The sequence below is a fragment of the Silene latifolia genome, chromosome Y (assembly GCF_048544455.1).
Source record: "Silene latifolia isolate original U9 population chromosome Y, ASM4854445v1, whole genome shotgun sequence".
NCBI classification, from domain to species: Eukaryota; Viridiplantae; Streptophyta; class Magnoliopsida; order Caryophyllales; family Caryophyllaceae; genus Silene; species Silene latifolia.
In genome coordinates, this window is record NC_133538.1 from 25,123,186 (window position 1) to 25,145,293 (window position 22,108).

The 22,108-nt window shown below is 38.9% G+C and overlaps 1 long non-coding RNA gene across 2 annotated transcripts; it reads left to right on the forward strand.

The window, feature by feature from the left end:
- Window positions 1-252: 252 nt before the first annotated feature.
- Window positions 253-20,525, forward strand: LOC141634441 (uncharacterized). Of its 2 annotated transcripts, none has more exons than XR_012539160.1 (3): window positions 253-357; window positions 451-523; window positions 20,458-20,525. It is a non-coding gene; the product is annotated as an uncharacterized LOC141634441 (long non-coding RNA). The 2 variants fall into 2 exon arrangements; XR_012539159.1 differs by lacking the exon at window positions 20,458-20,525 and adding an exon at window positions 2,467-2,576.
- The last annotated feature ends 1,583 nt before the right edge of the window (window positions 20,526-22,108 follow it).

Sequence of the window (22,108 nt, forward strand, 5' to 3'; positions counted from 1 at the left end):
CAAAGACCGTCACATGTTCACATGTGAGACTAGACCTATCTACTCTCGACCTATCCCGGGTCGACAACACACCCCTCAATTTTGGCACCCAACTAATATAATAATAATAAGTTTACTCTCCCTCACACTCTCTGACCAATCACACCCCGCCAGCACCCCCTACTCTTTTTGAATACCCTGTGAATGCATAGAACACCTGCCACAAACAATTCCGCAGCTGGAAAACGAAAACCAGAACAAGCTAAAAAAAAACCCATTAATTGCAGTCCTAAAATCCTAGATTTCTCGCTCAATTTTCGACCAAACTCAATAATTCTTGCACCATTCTTCTCCTTATCTCTTCCTTCATCTTTTAAGGTAAGAAAGGCATAGCCTTGTGGAGTTCTCGTCTCGACCCGTCTCATAAATGTGACGTTTTTAAACTAACTCGGCTCTTATTACGGTTTTTAGGTGAAGACTTTGAGGACCCCGAAGGAAACTCGTTCATAATAGACCATTCCCTTGAAGATTGAAGAAAGTTAAGGTAACGGTGATAGGTTACTCGACAAACGTCGGGAAACTCGCCTTTCTACTCGACTTTTCTGTGTTTATAGTAAAAGTTTAAACCTTTGCGTGGTTCCTGCGTGTATAGAAGCAATTCTTGTAGTACATGTGGTAAACTTCCATGGTGGTCGTGTTTCACTGCTTGTTCCTTCTCTTTTACCCGGTTTTGAGTTCGAAAATAGTGTATGGCTTGCTTCTTGCTGAGTAAATTGTATATTCATATCTGCTGGATTTTCTGAGTTCACATATACTGTAAACGAAGGTTTTATTTAAGCCCCTTGTGTGTTTATACCGTCCCAACTTGCCTGCTTTGTACGTCTTGAGTTCGTTCTAAAATAGGCTGCTGGTACTCGTTTTCTTATGCTGGACATTTGATGGTTCTGCTGCCGTTTTGGGGAGGGACAAATCAGTCACTCGAAATGGTTTTTGTGCACATTTTATTCATGTTAGGATCGTCAGATGTACGCTTGTTTTCCCCGCTTTAATCTCGTCTTAAAACGGAGTTGAAATGAGAGCTTTAAACTACGTCTTTAAATTGTTCCATGCTAGATTCGAACTCTATTTTGAGATGAATTAAACGGTTTCTCAGGTCTGTTTTTCTTACTTTATTTCCATGCTAAAGTCGCACATGTATACTTATTATTTCTCCATTTTGAAAAATCGATTTTTGGTATGATTAGTGCCCTGTTTTGGATGCCGAGTCTAGCACGGCATGCTCCCTGTTTTGGGGCTGTTTTGTGCGCGTGAAAGAGGGTGTGAAGGGGGTGTTTGGCCGCGGATGTGGACTGGCCACGGGAGGCAGTGGCCACGGCTTGGCTGCGGGTTGAATGGCCCCTCCATGGCTTGGTTTTGTCGAGTCGTAGTCGAGAAAGTCCGTCCTATTTCCCGTAGTCCCATAGTCTCCCTTTATTATGTTTTATACTTAGACAATCCTTTATGAATCATTCTTTGTGGGCTTGATTTATTGTATCATTTGGGTTTCATTTCTTGCAACCTTTGGACTTGGTTTTTAATTCTTGTTGGACTTGCTTACATGCTTCTTTGGACTCTTTTGGTTGGTGGGTTTGGGCTCACCACTATTAAATTGGTGGGCTTACCACAATTTTAAGTTTGGGCCCATTTTGCCTCTTGTATGGAAATTTTGTGTGCCTTCCGTGAACTTCCACATGACGTAAATTACTCAATATCGCTTATTACATTTTATTTAACCGGCATGCTTAAATATGAAATGAAATACTTACTTTTGCGTTACAAGTATGAAAAGATTATTATTAAATAATCACTTGTTGTGAGTCGTATCCTTGTAGAAATGTCATAGTACCATCATATATGCTTGACATGCCTTTATGCCTGCTTGTGCCGCTCTGCCAAGTATGGGTTTAGCTCATTTATTCCGCCTCTTTCGGACTGTTCTGCCGATTGTGGATTCTCGACTTCCGTTCTATCGATCGAGTCTTGGATGCGGACTGTTCTGCCGCATGTCTAATCGGGAACCGTTCTGTCCCGAGAGTCTGGCCAGATTTAGACTAGGACTGAGTCTTTGTGATTATCATTGTCGTCCTACCAGGGGAAATTATATTTGATGAGTGTAGTAAAGGATTTGCATTTTGGATGGTTATATTGGTCATATCTCCTTGAATTACGTGCTCATGGTTAAGTGGTCTTTATCTTGCTTTCTTACATTTCCCCCCATTATTTAACATTGCTTATGCTTTGCTTACTTGCCTATCTTATTCCTTTTCCTTATTCTTGAATCCTTGAACACGTATAATCACATGCTTAGTTACAATTCAACTAATTCTTATCTTACTTAATCTGATCAATTGTTTATGTGTTTGTCATGTTCATCCTGATGTTTTGTGGCTGGGAGAACCTTGAGTTACTCCCCACTGACTGTGGCTTTCATGTTTACATGAATGACAGGTTGGTGAAGATGCTTATTTGGGGTTTGACGTGTGAGCTAGCGAGTACCCCGGACTTTTAGATTTCTTATTCACTGCTTAGACTCACCTATTTCTTTATGTCATTCGAGGGATATATTTTCCCCACGTTTGACCACTTTATTTGTATGAACCCTTGTTTTTATTTCCGCATTTTCCTTTTGTCTTATGTTAGTGACTCCCGCTTGCTATACCCTATCTACTAAATAAAAGTTTTAAAAACTTCACCTTTTTTTCGCATATATTTAGTAGTTTATTTTTCTGCCTTATCGCAAGGTGTCACAGTTGGTATCAGAGCCTTTGTAACTCCCGACGCACACACGTGTACCCCAAACTTAAATCTTGAACTTGACCTTGAAATAATGAATGAGAGATGGGTAGAACTAAGGACCTAAGTTGGTAGTCTTCTTGTGTATGCTATTTGTTAAGTACTAACTTGTTTGATTCTCTTTGGTGCTTTAAGAATATGGTGCAACCAAACAATGTGAAGAATACTATCTTGCAAGCTCTTACCCAAATTCTTCAAAATCAACAAAATGTCAATGTTCAAGCCCGTCCTGCTCCACAAGCGGTAGATCATCAAGGAAGTTTTGCTTGGATTGAAAGTCAACTAGCAAGAAACAAGGCTAAGACCTATGGTGGTGAAGTGGATCCTATTGAGCTTTCCGAGTGGTTTCGTGACATGGAAAAGAATTTCTCTCTTTATGATGTCCAAGATCGAGATAAAGTGAAGCTTGCCTCTCATTTCCTTGTGAAGGAGGCCGATAGGTGGTGGACTATTACCGGACCTTCCGTCACTCAAGACCCCACCTTTGATTGGAACCGTTTCAAGACTCTTGTGGAAACTCGTTTCTACCCTAAGGAACTCAAGCAACAAAAATTGAAGGATTTCATTGATTTCAAGCAAGGAGGCCTATCCGTTCAAGCTTTGACCGACAAGTTCAATGATCTTGCTCACTATGCCCCTAAGTTTGTGAAAGATGAAGATGAGCGTGTCTACTTCTACCGAAGCAAGTTGAATCCTAAGTTGGAAAGTATGGTGAGAACAGACTCCACAACCTTTGTGGCGGTCTATGATGATGCTCTTTGGGCCGAAAATTCCTTGAAGGATATTGATAATGATGCCAAGTCTCGTTCCCACTCTACTTCTTACCGTCCTCACTTTTATGGCAAGAGACCTTTGTGCCTTCTCCTTCGCCGAATTATGCTAACAAGAGGTTTGTACCAAGAGCACAAGAACCAAGAGTGCAAGAACCAAGGAGGCAAGAGCCTAGTGGACAAGTTTCCCAAGCAAGCAACAACAACCTCAACTTGGAGAAAGCTCGCAAGTGCTTCAATTGTAAGCAAGCCTTAAACCCCGAAGTTGGATGCTACAATCGACCCTTGACTTGTTATCATTGTAAGAAGCCCGGTCACCGCTACAATGATTGCCCCGATAGGAAGACTTCTACTACTTCTTCTTCCACCCAAGCTCCAAAAGCCAAGCCAAGAGGAACCATCTTTGTCATGAGTCGTGCCGAAGCTGCCGCTCATCCCGACATCATTACGGGTATGTTCTCAATTCTCGATCAACCATGCCTTATTCTTTTCGATACCGGCGCATCTTTAACTTTTATTTCTTCCAAGTTTTCGGAAAAGTTAGCTCTTGAGCCCATACCTAGTGAGGATACCCCTATATCCTTACCTTCCGGAGAAATCATTTCATGCTCCTATTCCTTTCCCGATGTCCCTATCATAATTTAGGGAAATCTTTTCCCCGCTAACCTACTTCGTTTTCCCCTTGAGGAATTCGATGTGATTTTGGGTATGAATTGGTTGTCCAAGTATGATGCAAGATTCGAGTGTAGAGATCAAAAGATTCGCCTCAAAAGTCCGCTAGAAACCCGTGTTTCCTATAAAGGGATTCATTCTCAAGAAGGTGTGAAGTTGATTTCCGCGTTGAAGTTGATGAGCATGGAGAGGAAAGGTCACCAAGTCTTTTTATGTGTGGTGACTTCTACTTCTTCTTCTTTGCTGAAGCTTGAAGAGGTACCCGTGGTGTGTGAGTTCACCGATGTTTTTCCCGAGGAGTTGCCCGAGACACCTCCCGAGCGTGATGTTGAATTTTCTATCGACCTTGTGCCCGGAACCGGACCGATTGCAAAAGCTCCTTACCGTATGGCTCCAACCGAACTTAAAGAGTTAAGGAAGCAACTTCATGAGATGATTTAGAAAGGATTTATCCGACCTAGTGCCTCACCTTGGGGTGCTCCCGTTCTCTTTGTGAAGAAGAAAGATGGATCCCTGAGACTTTGTATCGATTATCGTGAGCTCAACCGTGTCACTATCAAGAACAAGTACCCTCTACCAAGGATTGAAGATTTGTTAGATCAACTCAAAGGTTCCTCTACATTCTCAAAGATTGATCTAAGATCCGGTTATCATCAAATTCCCGTTCGTGATTCCGATATTCCAAAAACCGCCTTTAGCACGAGATATGGACATTTCGAGTTTAAGGTGATGCCCTTTGGTTTGACCAATGCCCCCGCTATCTTCATGGACCAAATGAACCGAACTTTTAGTGAGTTCTTGGACAAGTGTGTTGTGGTCTTCATGGACGATATTCTCATCTTTTCTAAATCCAAGGAAGAACATGCCGATCATCTCCGTACTATCTTAGAGATTCTTCGTCGTCAAAAGTGGTTTGCCAAGTTTTCCAAGTGTGAATTTTGGTTGTCTAAGGTGTCATTTCTTGGTCATGTGATATCTAAGGAAAGTGTTATAGTGGATCCTTCGAAGATTGAAGCCGTGATGGAATGGAAGAGCCCGACCAATTTTGGTGAGATCCGTAGTTTCTTGGGTTTGGCGGGTTATTACCGTCGCTTTGTAAAGGACTTTTCTAAGCTTGCTAGACCTTTGACTCAACTTTTGAAGAAAGAGACCAAATTCTTGTGGACCGAAGCTTGTGAAGTAGCGTTTCAAGAGTTGAAGAGAAGATTGACTACCGCTCCCGTGTTGACCTTACCCGAGGATGGAGTGGATTTTGATGTGTTTTGTGATGCTTCTAAGATGGGTTTAGGTTTTGTCCTCATGCAAAATAGGAAGGTTATTGCATATGCTTCGCGACAATTGAGAATTCATGAAGTGAACTACCCTACTCACAATCTTGAGTTAGCGCCGTTGTTCATGCCTTAAAGATGTGGAGACACTACCTCATTGGAGTTCATTGCCGTATCTACACCGACCATAAGAGTTTGAGGTATATTTTCACCCAGAAGGAGTTGAATATGAGACAACGTCGTTGGTTGGAATTAGTGAATGACTATGATTTGGAGTTGTTATATCACGAAGGAAAAGCAAATGTGGTTGCCGATTCTCTTAGTAGAAAATCAATTCACTCCTTGTGTGCTATCCGTGTGCTCCCCGATGACCTTTGTGCCGAGTTTCGTAAGTTAAGTTTGCATATAGTTGAAAGTGGCTTTGATTACCTTGGTGCTATGGTTGCCGAACCCGTTATTCTTCGTGAAATCCGTGATAACCTTGTTGATGATGCTACTTTCAAAAGATTCCAAGCCAAGCTTCTTGAAGGGAAAGCTAAAGATTGTGAGATTGATGCTAGTGGGTATCTCCGTTACCAAAGCCGCATGTATGTCCCCGATGCCGGTGATTTGAGAAAGAGAGTTCTTGATGAAGCTCATCTATTCCCTTATTCGATCCACCCTGGAAGAGACAAGATGTATAAAGATTTGAAACTTCAATTTTTGTGGCCTAACATGAAGAATGACATTGTGACTTATGTTGGGAAATGCCTCACTTGTCAACAAGTGAAGATTGAGCATAAGAGACTCGGAGGTTTGCTACAACCCTTGGATGTGCCTTTATGGAAATGGGAATCTATCTCTATGGATTTTGTTATGGCCTTGCCTAAGACTGTTGGTGGAAAGGATGCCGTATGGGTGATTGTGGATAGATTGACTAAGTGTGCTAGGTTCATTCCCATTAAAGAGACTTGGAGTCTAGATAGGCTTGCTAATGCCTATGTTGAGGAGATTGTTTGTTACCATGGTGTCCCTAAGGAGATCGTGTCGGATCGTGACCCAAGATTTTGCTCGAGATTTTGGAAGGCTTTACAAGATGCTATGGGTAGTAAGTTATTGATGAGTACCGCTTTCCGTGCCGCTACCGATGGACAAAACGAAAGGACGATTCAAACTCTTGAAGATTTGTTGCGTGCTTGTGCCCTTGATTTTCATATTAGTTGGGAGAAGAGCCTACCTTTGGTGGAATTTTCCTACAATAATAGTTACCATGCCTCTATCAAGATGGCTCCTTATGAAGCTTTATATGGAAGAAAGTGTCGTAGTCCGATTTGTTGGGATCAAGCAAGCGATGTTCGTGATCTAGGACCCGACAAGCTAGCCGAGACAATTGACCAAGTGAAGATCATCCGAGAAAGAATGAAAGCCGCTCAAGATCGCCAAAAGTCTTATGCCGATGTTCGCTGTCGACCCTTGGAGTTTGAAATTAGTGATAAAGTGTTCTTTAAGGTTTCCCCTATGAAAGGAGTAAAGAGATTTGGAGTTAAAGGAAAGTTGAGTCCAAAGTACATTGGACCCTATGATGTGGTGAAAAGGATTGGTGTCGTGGCTTACAAATTGGATTTTCCCCCGAGTTTGGGTAAAGTTCATGATGTGTTCCATGTATCTCAACTTAGGAAGCACATTAGTGACCCGACTCATGTGTTGCAAAATGATATTCACGAGCTTGAGCCTAGTCTTTCTTTCGAAGAGAGACCGATTCACATTTTGGATAAGAAAGAAAAAAAGTTGAGGAGTAAAGTTGTCCCCTTATTGAAAGTTTTATGGAAGTGCGGTGACGTGGAAGAAGTGACTTGGGAACCGGAAGCTTCTATGCGTACCAAGTACCCGAAATTATTTTCTTAAGGTAACTTTCTTACTTCAAGTTTCGAGGACGAAACTTTTTAAAAGGAGGGGTGATTGTAACACCCGCCCTTTTCGTATAATTTTCATAAAGAAAAATAATACTTTTACATTACTTTAACTAGTTAATTTCATTATATTAATAAAAGTAATTTAATTAAAGCTATAAGTTTTAAAGCTTACGTTATATAAAATATACGTTTTCTTCGGATAGAAATAATAATAGTAATAATAATAATAACTATATTAATAATAAAGTCCCGTCTTAAATTATAGTAGGTTTAAGACGAATCTCCGTCTAGCAAAGACCGTCACTTGTTCACATGTGAGACTAGACCTATCTACTCTCGACCTATCCCGGGTCGACAACACACCCCTCAATTTTGGCACTCAACTAATATAATAATAATAAGTTTACTCTATCTCACACTCTCTGACCAATCACACCCCGCCAACACCCCCTACTATTTTTGAATACCCTGTGAATGCATAGAACACCTGCCACAAACAATTCCGCAGCTGGAAAACGAAAACCAGAACAAGCTCAAAAAAAACCCATTAATGGCGGTCCTAAAATCAGAACAAGTGTGCTAGGTTCATTCCCATTAAAGAGACTTGGAGTCTAGATAGGCTTGCTAATGCCTATGTTGAGGAGATTGTTCGTTACCATGGTGTCCCTAAGTGTTGGAGCTGCTGTCCTCCACAAATTAGTGTGATAACATTTGTAAATCTCTTACAGGTTCACAAGGGTATACTTCGTATATTTAATCAGTTGATTAACGTTTACCTAATAACGGTTGGCTTGCTAGAAAGTTTGACGTTATTATCATATAGATGGCGGTGATCAACTGGTCCCTAAAGGTCACACCTATAGGACGTGTTTGAGAAATGTGGTTATAGAAATATAATTACATTGATGCCCAAAATGACTAAAAAGTTAGTCAATGTGTTGATGAGATAATTATTTAATGAAAATTAAATAATATTAAGTTGAGACAATTAATCACAATTAAGTAAATTAAATATAATAAGTTATATTTAAATTAAATATATATAAGGTTAGTTTGGACGAATTAATCTGTTAAGTCGTAGTTAAATATAATCAGTTGTATTTAATATCAACAAGTTGAATGTGTCATAGTGGTAATACTGAGGGTACACAAGCCATGAGGTCATGGGTTCGATCCTCACTAGATGACAATTTAACACACTTTATATATTTTTGGAAAGACCAAAATAAGGAGAAAAATACTCCTTATTTCGGTTCACTTGGCCGAAATTAGGGAAAGTTTTACTTTTCCTAATTGACTCCAAGTTTCGGTCTGTATAAAAAGAAAGGAAGAGAATTATTTCTACCCCAATGTTTTTTCTTGACCTAGCCTCCTCTTTCTCATCACAAGAAACACAAAACCAACTAAATTTTACAGAAAATTTTAGATCGATTTCTAGCATAATCAAAGGGCATATCAATTTTGATATTGTTCTTAGGCCATATCTGCTAGGACCGAAGGTTATTTCTTAATCTTTTACTTATGTTTATGTATTTTATTTTATGACCTTAGATCATCTTTGTTAAATCGTTATAATCCTTCTAAATTAAGGGAAGTATACAGATTATTTCCCACAAGTGGTATCAGAGCTTTAGGCTACGATTTTAATTTTGATGATTTTCATAAAATTTGTATGTAAACAATAACCTAATTCTCGAATAAATTAGGGTTTCGGTTTTTTTTTTTGGTTCGAAATTTTTTTTTGTTTGCCGTTTTTCTTTTTAATTTGATGATATTTTTCCATTTTATTTTTCATATTATAGTTTATAATCAGTTAAAATTATCATATGAAGAATTGGTAGTTTTTGATTTAATGCAGATTAAGTTAAAATTAAATGGAATCGTCATGTTTATAATAAAGAGATTGTTTTTGCTATATAGTTTTTGGCATATGAATTAATCACGTTTATTGTTTCATATGCTAATCATGTTCTAATAGCAAAGGTAAACAATTTAGTCATCAAATCTTGTTTTAGGGCATATTGCCGCAAAAGAAGAGAAAAAAAAAGGGGAACGATTTTAGGGTTTGCCGAGAAAAAAAAAATTGTTTTTGTTTTTGGTAAACCGAGAATGAGAAAGAAAAAAATAAAAGGAAAGTTTTGTTTTCTTGTTTTTTTGCCATATTGCCGAAAGAAAATTTATGGAAAGTTTTTTTTTTGGGTTTCCTAATTGCCGAAAAGAAAGAAAACAAAAGGTAATTGGCTGTTTTTTTATTTCGGCCGTGATATAAAAAAAAAATTGTTTTATTTTTTTTGCCGAGACAAAATAAAAAAAAAAAAAGGAATTTTGTATTTTATTTTGGCCAATTAGTTATTGTGAATCGGTTCACAATTTAATGATACCGAGTTATTTTAAAGCAGTTTAAAATTTTGACGGATAAAATTCATATTACAAGTTTAATATGGATTAAGTATGAAATTAATGTGATTAAATTGCGAAATTGTCACTTAATTTAATTTAAATAGGTGGTTTGGATAAATTAATCAACATAATTAATGTATTGTATTATGTATTTTAATTTTTTTTAGTTGATGCTTTTAATTTTGTTGAATGAATCGAATGAATGAATTTTATTTACGTATTTAATTTTTGCAGTCGGTTGTAATTTGTAATACTTAGTGCGGCCTTAGTCAAATTATGTTTTCGTAATGAAGGAAACATAATTTCTTATGTAATTATGAGATCTCGAGTCTCCTTTATTTTAGTTTTGGGTTTTTGAAATTAGAATGTAATTAATAGGTCAATTATGTAATTTTATTTATTGTAATTTCAAAGAAGACTAAAGATGGAGATTGAAGCTCACTCCCGCTACATGGATCAAGATGGAACATCAAGACAAGCTTCTCGGGTCCAAGGATGGATTCCAAACTTGTATTTATTGTTCATTTTGATAGAATAGGCCACACTAGGACTTTTACTGTTTTTACGTTTTTTTCATTTTTATTGCTTTTCATTCACATGTTAGTTTATGCATCATATTCCGCCTAAAACCAAACCACCTACTACTAAAATGCATGAAAATTGACTCATATAGGTTGTATGTTAGTTTTCATGGACATGCAGATGTCACAGTCTTTAAGCCATCACTTTAGTTTAATCATTCTCGCATGCTAGATTATAGTTCACTTAAAATGAATTTAAATAAAGTTGATGGGATCTTCCTCTAAAACGGAAATTGAGATTAGTCTTTATAAGGGCAAACATCTATGAATCCCTTCTTCGTCGGTAGGCCTAATATGACCCCTTCTATGTTGGGTAAGTAGTTGTGTTGACTTAGTTTACCTCAACATCATAGTCCGAAGAGTTTCTCGTGATTGTGATGGACTAAAGATAGAATTTACAGAAATTTATCGACCAAGAATTCTAACGGTAGAATTAGCTAAAAGGTTAGCTTATCAATTTACAGAGAATTGAGTCTTGGGGTCATTTATATAATTCTTGAGGGAGGTCAATTGTATAAATGTTTTTTTAGTCTTCGCGTTATGACATTAGTTCATTAGACTTAAAATTAAAACGATGCACATGCTTATTATTTTAATCTTCTTTCGCAGTGTAGAACACGTTTATTATCAATAATATTGTTACAACAAATGGCTGGAAATAACGCAATCCCAATGCCTAGTGCCACACTACATCGTTCATCCTGTCTAAAAGTGTTCATGGACCAAATGCATCACTCCACGCGACTGAAGAATGATGGGTCCAACTTTGCGGACTGGGAGGCGGCACTACGGAATGCTTTATTGCTTGGTAAGGCGAGGTATTTAACTGAGCCAATACCGGTCAACCCAGGCCCAAATGCAGGAGTCAACGAGTCGCTCGCTTATAGTGACTTCGTTATGGAAGCGGGTGCGATAAAGAACGTACTCATCTTTGCAATGGAAACCAATTTGCAGAGACGCTTCATTGCCCAAAGTGCAAACAAGATTTTCACTACGCTCACTAACGAGTTCTCCAAAACACCAAGAATCCTTACATATGAGCATACCTGTCGCTTCTTTGATGCGAAACTCCAGAAGGGCCAACCAGTTAGCCCACACATTCTTCACATGATTGAGAATGTCGAGAAGCTGGAGACACTGAATTGTAGAATCAGTGAGAGCATTGTCATTGACCGAATGCTTCATTCTCTTCACGATGGTTTTGCCCTTTTCAGGGCGAACTACTACATGAATGACTTGAAAAAGAATCCTCATGAGCTAAACTCCCTTCTCGTACAGACCGAGAAGGATATGAAATTGAGTGGGAGCATGAAGCAGGATGTTCTCATGATTCTCAACAAGAGTAAAGGTAAGGGCAAGGCTCATGGCGACCTAGCTGTAGGTAAGCCAAAGTTTAAGAAGCCAGGAAACGGTAAGAGTGCGCCTGGTGAGACTAGTGGCTCACAGGGCAAGACAAAGATCAAGGGCGGTGACATAGAGTGCCACCATTGTCACAAGACTGGACATTGGAGGAGGAACTGTCCGGTCTACCGTGAGGACATCAAGGCAGGCCGCGTCGTTCCTGTTGGTATGTCATCTTATATTCATGTGATTGAGATTAACCATGCAAGTTTCTGAACTTGGGTACTAGATACTGGTTGTGGTTCTCATCTGTGTAATCATTTGCAGGGCCTAAAGAACATCATACCTCTCGAAAAAGGTGATGTGGACCTGCGAGTCGGGAATGGAGCACGAGTAGCTGCTGCCTCGAAGGGTACATATGTAATCCAACTCCCTAGTGGTTTTGAGTTATCTTTAAATAATCACACTATGTACCCAGTTTATCTAAGAACATTATTTCTGTTTCCGTACTAGCTAAAGACGGTTTTGCATTTTCAATAAAGGATAAAAGTTGTATTTTCTCTTTTAATGAAATGATTTATGGCAAAGCAGTTTCCATGAATGGAATTTATATCTTAGATCAAAGCACGGAAGTATTACACATGAATAATAAGAAATTAAAGGTTGGTGACAAAGATCAAACCTATCTATGGCATTGTCGAATGGGACACATAAATGAGAAACGCGTAAAGAAACTCGTCGATAATGGGACTATTCCCTCATTCGGATTTTCTGCATATGGCACGTGTAAATCATGTCTCTTTGGCAAGATGACTCGAATTTCCTTCAAAGGTGTTGGAATGCGCGCTAGTGACCTATTAGGACTCATACATACGGACGTATGTGGACCTATGTCAATTACCGCTAGAGATGGCTATAGATATTTTATCACTTTCACGAACGATTTGAGTAGATACAGATATGTCTACTTAATGAAGCATAAAAGTGAGTCCTTTGAGAAATTCAAGGAATACCAGAATAGGGTACAGAACCAACTGGGTAGAAAGATTAAAGCACTCCGTTCAGATCGTGGTGGCGAATATCTTTCAAATGAGTTTGATCAACACCTAAAAGACTGTGGAATCGTTTTGCAGTTAACTCCACCTGGAACACCTCAATTGAATGGTGTGTCCGAACGGAGAAATCGAACCTTACTTGATATGGTTCGATCCATGATGAGTCACACCATAGTGCCTGATTCATTATGGGGTTATGCTCTTTTGTCAGCTGCTCTTATACTTAACCGAAGTCCGTCTAAAGTTGTCGACAAGACTCCATATGAAATGTGGAAGGGAACAGTACCTAACTTGTCCTTTATTCGGGTTTGGGGCTGCGAGGCTTATGTCAAGTGGAGACACGAGGATAAGCTCGGCCCACGATCGGTCAAGACATACTTTATAGGTTATCCAAAAGGAACATTTGGTCATTACTTCTACTCGCCAACCGAACATCGAGTTTTTGTTGCGGCTAGTGCGACGTTCTTAGAGAAAGAATTTCTCGGGAACAAGTCGAGTAATAGAACCTTCGAGCTGTCGGAGATTCCAGAACCAACAACCGAGGAACAGATGGAGGAAGTTGTACCTCCAACTGATGATACGGTTAATATTCCCGAGGAACCTAGGAGGTCGGGTAGAGACTCTCATCCTCCGGACAGATACATTGGTATGGTCGAGGAGAATGACGTTTTACTTCTAGAAAGTAATGAACCCGCAACCTATAAAGGTGCTATGGCCTGTTCCGACTCAAAGCTATGGCTCGAAGCTATGCAATCCGAGATGGACTCCATGTATGAGAATAACGTATGGGATCTAGTTGATTTACCTAATAAGGTAAAACCTCTACAGTGCAAATGGCTTTACAAAATAAAGCGTTCTGTAGACGCGCAACCAGATATCTATAAGGCACAACTTGTGGCAAAAGGTTTCACTCAAGTGCAAGGATTGCATTATGATGAGATTTTTGCACCTGTAGTCATGCTACGTTCCATTCGGATAATCTTAGCATTGCCGCATTTCATGATTATGAGATTTGGCAAATGGATGTGAAAACTGCCTTCTTAAACGGTTATTTGGAGGAAGAGTTGTACATGGTGCAACCCGAAGGTTTCATAGATCCTAAACATCCTAAGAAGGTATGCAAGCTTAAGCGTTCCATTTATGGACTTAAGCAAGCTTCTCGGAGTTGGAATCATCGTTTTGACCAAGTGATAAAAGAGTATGGTTTCACTCGATCGGTCGAAGAAGCATGCTTATATATCAAGTCGAGTGGGAGCAAGATTGTGTTCTTAATATTGTATGTCGATGACATACTCTTGATTGGGAATAACATTCCTCTCCTATCTTCGGTTAAAGAATGGTTGAAGAACCATTTCCAGATGAAAGATCTGGGTGAGGCACAGCGCATTTTGGGAATCCGTATCTACAGAGATAGATCACGACGGACGTTATCACTTAGTCAGGAGTCTTATCTAGATAAGGTTCTTGAGAGGTTCAGCATGACCAACTCCAAGAAGGGGAACCTTCCTATGACGACGGGATGCGATTCGGCAAGTCTCGATCACCCACGACGCTTGAAGGTATTGAGCGCATGAGTCGTATTCCTTATGCTTCGCAATAGGATCGATCATGTATGCCATGATATGCACACGTCCAGGCGTGGCATATGCATTGAGTATGACGAGTCGGTACCAAAAGACTCCGGTGAAACACACTTTGGATAACGGTAAAAAAATATCCTCAAGTACCTACGGAGGACTAAGGATTGGGTATTGACTTATGGAGGCGATACTAAGCTATGCGCAACCGATTCTGTGATGCTAGCTTCCAAACGGATCGAGATGATTCAAAATCTCAGTCCAGGTTCGTCATCACTCTTAATGGTGTTGCGGTCAGCTGGAAGAGTTCCAAACAGAGTGTCGTAGCAGATTCTACTACTGAATCTGAGTACTATGCCGCTTCGGAGGCAGCAAAGGAAGCGATATGGATGCGTCAATTATTACAAGGGCTTTCCGTAGTTCCTAGTTCGAATGACCCGATCACCATCTATTGTGACAATAGAGGTGCCATCTTCCAGGCTAAGGAGCCAAAGTCTAGCAACAAATCTAGACATGTACTTTGGAAGGCTCACCTGATCCGTGATTACGTGGAGCAAGAAGAGATAGTGATTGACAAGATTGCGACGGATGATAACATCGCGGATCCTCTCACCAAACTGTTGAATTATGATAAGCATGTAGGGCATGTTAATTCCATGGGAATTAAACATGTTCCAGAGTTGTAGTACTTGATTATGAATTTGATACATTATCTTTTTCATATATTATTTATAACTTCATCGTTTTATATATATAATATTTTGTTTTTCATGTGGATTGTACTGACAACATTGAACGCCACAAAGTTAACTGAATTACATTATATTTGTTGTGGTCCGTAATCGCCAATGTGAGCTAATAACTCCGGCTATTATATTGTGCAGTCGATTGATGGTGGGTTCAACGAGCCATAAGTTAAACGGTTGACTAATCGATCACAGATACGAGATTATGACGATACCTCGTAGGACAACTTTTTGTGACAACGTAATGGAGTCCTAAATGTTTAATAACATTCGGTGCCAGGTCGTGGATAGGACATCCATTGTGTTCCTAGAGTCGATTCTTTTGACTATCAACTGTCTCTTGAGATTAAGGCAGTTTTTGGGTGACTTTGGTTTCTTTCTCACGGTCTACCGTAACTGGGGCTAAGTAGATTTTTTCTGGGCCATTTCATGCTGTGCTTAAATCTGCAGGATTCGAGTTAAAGAAAATATCCAACCCTTATCAGGTATAGTTATTTCTCAGGGCCACTCGAGGAGTTGTAACTGAAATGCATGGCCATGCTCGAATGTTGATTCGTTTATCAGTTAAGTTACTCTCTAGTCGGGAAAACCACTCTTGATACTGATCGCTTGTAAAATACGACCTTTGTGAATTCGGATTTGCAAATTGTTTTACATTGAGTGGGAGAAATTTTATAGGATATGAGAATCGGTTATCGCACATACACTTGTGAGGACAAGTGGGAGTTTGTTGGAGTTGGTGTCCTCCATAAATTAGTGTGATAACATTTGTAAATCTCTTACAGGTTCACAAGGGTATACTTCGTATATTTAATCAGTTGATTAACGTTTACCTAATAACGGTTGGCTTGCTAGAAAGTTTGACGTTATTATCATACAGATGGCGGTGATCAACTGGTCCCTAAAGGTCACACCTATAGGACGTGTTTGAGAAATGTGGTTATAGAAATATAATTACATTGATGCCCAAAATGACTAAAAAGTTAGTCAATGTGTTGATGAGATAATTATTTAATGAAAATTAAATAATATTAAGTTGAGACGAATTAACTGTCAATTCGTAAATTAAATATAATAAGTTATATTTAAATTAAATATATATAAGGTTAGTTTGGACGAATTAATCTGTTAATTCGTAGTTAAATATAATCAGTTGTATTTAATATCAACAAGTTGAATGTGTCATAGTGGTAATAGTGAGGGTACACAAGCCAAGAGGTCATGTGTTCGATCCTCACTAGATGAAAATTTAACACACTTTATATATTTTTGGAAAGACCAAAATAAGGAGAAAAATACTTCTTATTTCGGTTCACTTGGCCGAAATTAGGGAAAGTTTTTCTTTTCCTAATTGACTCCATGTTTCGGTCTGTATAAAAAGAAAGGTAGAGAATTATTTCTACCCCAATGCTTTTTCTTGACCTAGCCTCCTCTTTCTCATCACAAGAAACACAAAAACAACTAAATTTTACCGAAAATTTTAGATCGATTTCTAGCATAATCAAAGAGCATATCTCAGATCGTCTTGGGTGCAACTAATAGGCGAATATCAATTTTGATATTGTTCTTAGGCCATATCTGCTAGGACCGAAGGTTATTTCTGAATCTTTTACTTTTGTTTATGTATTTTATTTTATGACCTTAGATCATCTTTGTTAAATCGTTATAATCCTTCTAAATTAAGGGAAGTATACAGATTATTTCCCACACTAAGGAGATCGTGTCGGATCGTGACCCAAGATTTTGCTCGAGATTTTGGAAGGTTGTACAAGATGCTATGGGTAGTAAGTTGTTGATGAGTACCGCTTTCCATGCCGCTACCGATGGACAAACCGAAAGGACGATTCAAATTCTTGAAGATTTATTGCGTGCTTGTGCCCTTGATTTCCATATTAGTTGGGAGAAGAGCCTACCTTTGGTCGAATTTTCCTACAATAATAGTTACCATGCCTCTATCAAGATGGCTCCTTATGAAGCTTTATATGGAAGAAAGTGCCGTAGTCCGATTTGTTGGGATCAAGCAAGCGATGTTCGTGATCTAGGACCCGATAAGCTAGCCGAGACAATTGGCCAAGTGAAGATCATCCGAGAAAGAATGAAAGCCGCTCAACATCGCCAAAAGTCTTATGCTGATGTTCGCTGTCGACCCTTGGAGTTTGAAATTAGTGATAAAGTGTTCTTGAAGGTTTCCCCTATGAAAGGAGTAAAGAGATTTGGAGTTAAAGGAAAGTTGAGTCCAAAGTACATTGGACCCTATGATGTGGTGAAAAGGATTGGTGCCGTGGCTTACAAATTGGATTTGCCCCCGAGTTTGGGTAAAGTTCATGATGTGTTCCATGTATATCAACTGAGGAAGTACATTAGTGACCCGACTCATGTGTTGCAAAATGATATTCCCGAGCTTGAACCTAGTCTTTCTTTCGAAGAGAGACCGATTCACATTTTGGATAAGAAAGACAAAAAGTTGAGGAGTAAAGTTGTCCCCTTATTGAAAGTTTTATGGAAGTGCGGTGACGTGGAAGAAGTGACTTGGGAACCGGAAGCTTCTATGCGTACCAAGTACCCGAAATTATTTTCTTAAGGTAATTTTCTTACTTCAAGTTTCGAGGACGAAACTTTTTAAAAGGAGGGGTGATTGTAACACCCGCCCTTTTCGTATAATTTTCATAAAGAAAAATAATACTTTTACATTACTTTAACTAGTTAATTTCATTATATTAATAAAAGTAATTTAATTAATGCTATAAGTTTTAAATCTGACGTTATATAAAATATACGTTTTTGTCGGATAGAAATAATAATAGTAATAATAATAATAACTATATTAATAATAAAGTCCCGTCTTAAATTATAGTAGGTTTAAGACGAATCTCCGTCTAGCAAAGACCATCACATGTTCACATGTCAGACTAGACCTATCTACTCTCGACCTATCCCAGGTCGACAACACACCCCTCAATTTTGGCACCCAACTAATATAATAATAATAAGTTTACTCTCTCTCTCACACTCTCTGACCAATCACACCCCGCCAACACCCCCTACTCTTTTTGAATACCCTGTGAATTCATAGAACACCTACCACAAACAATTCCGCAGCTGGAAAACGAAAACCAGAACAAGCTAAAAAAAACCCATTAATGGCGGTCCTAAAATCCTAGATTTCTCGCTCAATTTTCGACCAAACTCAATAATTCTTGCACCATTCTTCTCCTTATCTCTTCCTTCATCTTTTAAGGTAAGAAAGGCATAGCCTTGTGGAGTTCTCGTCTCGACCCGCCTCATAAATGTGAGGTTTTTAAACTAACTCGGCTCTTATTACGGTTTTTAGGTGAAGACTTTGAGGACCCCGAAGGAAACTCGTTCATAATAGACCATTCCCTTGAAGATTGAAGAAAGTTACCTAACGGTGATAGGTTACTCAACAAACGTCGGGAAACTCGCCTTTCTACTCGACTTTTCTGTCTATAGTAAAAGTTTAAACCTTTGTGTGATTCATGCGTGTATAGAAGCAATTCTTGTAGTACATGTGGTAAACTTCCAAGGTGGTCTTGTTTCACTGCTTGTTCCTTCTCTTTTACCCGGTTTTGAGTTCGAAAATAGTGTATGGCTTGCTTCTTGCTGAGTAAATTATATGTTCATATATGCTGGATTTTCTAAGTTCACATATGCTGTAAACGAAGGTTTTATTTACGCCCCTTGTGTGTTTATACCGTCCCAACTTGCCTGCTTTGTACGTCTTGAGTTTGTTCTAAAATAGGCTGCTGGAACTCGTTTTATTATGCTGGACATTTGATGGTTCTGCTGCCGTTTTGGGGAGGGACAAATCAGTCACTCGAAATGGTTTTTGTGCACATTTTATTCATGTTAGGATCGTCACATGTACACTTGTTTCCCCCGCTTTAATCTCGTCTTAAAACGGAGTTGAAATGAGAGCTTTAAACTACGGCTTTAAATTGTTCCATGCTAGTTTCGAACTCTATTTTGAGACGAATTAAACGGTTTCTCGGGTATGTTTTTCTTACTTTATTTCCATGCTAAAGTCGCCCATGTATACTTATTGTTTCTCCATCTTGAAAACTCAATTTTTGGTATGATTAGTGCCTTGTTTTAGATGCCGAGTCTGGCACGGCATGCTCTATGTTTTGGGGCTATTTTGTGCGGGTGAAAGAGGGTGTGAAGGGGGTGTTTGGCCGCGGATGTGGACTGGCCACGGGAGGCAGTGGCCACGGCTTGGCTGAGTGTTGAATGGCCCCTCCATGGCTTGGTTTTGTCGAGTCGTAGTCGAGAAAGTCCGTCCTATTTCCCGTAGTCCCATAGTCTCCCTTTATTATGTTTTATACTTAGACAATCCTTTATGAATCATTCTTTGTGGGCTTGATTTATTGCATCATTTGGGTTTCATTTCTTGCAACCTTTGGACTTGGTTTTTAATTCTTGTTGGACTTGCTTACATGCTTCTTTGGACTCTTTTGGTTGGTGGGTTTGGGCTCACCACTATTAAATTGGTGGGCTTACCACAATTTTAAGTTTGGGCCCATTTTGCCTCTTGTATAGAAATTTTGTGTGCCTTCCGTGAACTTCCACATAACGTAAATTACTCAATATCGCTTATTACATTTTATTTAACCGGCATGCTTAAATATGAAATGAAATACTTACTTTTGCGTTACAAGTATGAAAAGATTATTATTAAATAATCACTTGTTGTGAGTCGTATCCATGTAGAAATGCCATAGTACCATCATATATGCTTGACATGCCTTTATGCCTGCTTGTGCCGTTCTGCCAAGTATGGGTTTAGCTCATTTATTCCGCCTCTTTCGGACTGTTCTGCCGATTGTGGGTTCTCGACTTCCGTTCTGTCGATTGAGTCTTGGATGCGGACTGTTCTGCCGCATGTCGAATCGGGAACCGTTCTGTCCCGAGAGTCTGGCCAGATTTAGACTAGGACTGAGTCTTTGTGATTATCATTGTCGTCCTAACAGGGGAAATTATATTTGATGAGTGTAGTAAAGGATTTGCATTTTGGATGGTTATATTGGTCATATCTCCTTGAATTACGTGCTCATGGTTAAGTGGTCTTTATCTTGCTTTCTTACATTTTCCCCCATTATTTAACATTGCTTATGCTTTGCTTACTTGCCTATCTTATTCCTTTTCCTTATTCTTGAATCCTTGAACACGTATAATCACATGCTTAGTTACAATTCAACTAATTCTTATCTTACTTAATCTAATCAATTGTTTATGTGTTTGTCATGTTCATCCTGATGTTTTGTGGCTCGGAGAACCTTGAGTTACTCCCCACTGATTGTGGCTTTCATGTTTACATGAATGACAGGTTGGTGAAGATGCTTATATGGGGTTTGACGTGTGAGCTAGCGAGTACCCCAGACTTTTAGATTTCTTATTCACTGCTTAGACTGACCTATTTCTTTATGTCATTCGAGGGATATATTTTCCCCACTTTTGACCGTTTTATTTGTATGAACCCTTGTTTTTATTTCCGCATTTTCCTTTTGTCTTATGTTAGTGATTCCCCCTTGCTAAACCATATCTACTAAATAAAAGTTTTAAAAACTTCTCCTTTTTTTCGCATATATTTAGTAGTTTATTTTTCCGCCTTATCGCGGGGTGTCACATGCGTGATATGGTTATTAGGAAGTATATCGTGAAGTGGATAGTTATTATTATTGATCTTGTATGAACACATTTATATATTTAGTGCCACTGTAAGTCATTATTGATATGAGTTATGAGGCTGGAGGTGAGCTGTGCATAGTAGGGAGAGTGCTACTGCCGGTTGTGCATAGTACGAAGGGTACTACTACCAGTTCAACATGGTACGAAAGTACTACTGCCAGATAGTTGAGCATAGCACGGTGTTGAGGGAGTTGTGCTACTGTTAGTAATGTCAGTGACTTGTATGCAGTATGGTTGGAGGTGGTCATGATGGTTCATGGCCAGATGGTTGAGCCATTGCTGCTATTTATTTGTTTATTTAATTAATCTTTTGGGCTAATATTGTTAATTAGATAGATATTCCTACTCAACCATTGGTTGACATTGTGTGTTGTCCTATCAAAAATAAATTAATGCCTACTTTAATTCATGACGTCCTGTAATGAACCAATTAATATTTTCGGTTAATTGGGGAGCAGATTAAATAGGAGGTACTTGATTTAATTGACTTGGGAGCTAATGGGGATGCATGAGGATTTCGGCCAAGATTACTTCGAAGTCTAGATCACATAGTTTCAACAGTTATTATTTATGTACTCACTTTATTTAATTCCGCTGCAAGATGTAATTAATTATTATTCATTTTTCAGTTTGGTTAAGTTGTAATGAGACCTATAAACATTTAATTTATCTAAAGTACTTTGGTTTGTTACCTTTGTTATTCACTATCTCGGGTAACCGAGATGGTAACATTTCAAATTATCTGGAAATGCCTTAATAAAGACTCCTGGATAATTGGAGGTGTTACACTTTGTTTCAGACATAAAGATTAAATCACGCACATTATTATTATATATCATCGCTCTAAGCTTGCAAATTGTAGGGGCGAACGGATTATTGAGACCCCTACAATTCCATGCAATTCACTTCATGGATTAAGAGAGGATTGATTATGTCCAATTCTCGCAAGACCTTCCATATTTTCAGTAGTTGCTTCAACTGCCTAAGAATTTCCAGAATCAGAGCTAGAAACAAACATGTCCTCAGAAGCAACAGACACTCTGAAACCACTACCACCCATCGCAGAGTATTCACCAGTCCCTGAATTGTCCCAATTATTGAGTCTCTTAGCAATACTTGTAAGAGTAGGGTACTCCCTATCATAGTTATAAAGCTCGGCAAATGAATTGGTCTAGCAACCAGGATCAGAAAAAGATCTTCTCTTTGGAACCCCCGGAGCTTCAGCATCATTTACCTGATAAATCTCACGTAATAAGGCTATATCTTTCCCTTTTCCCATGAACACGGGA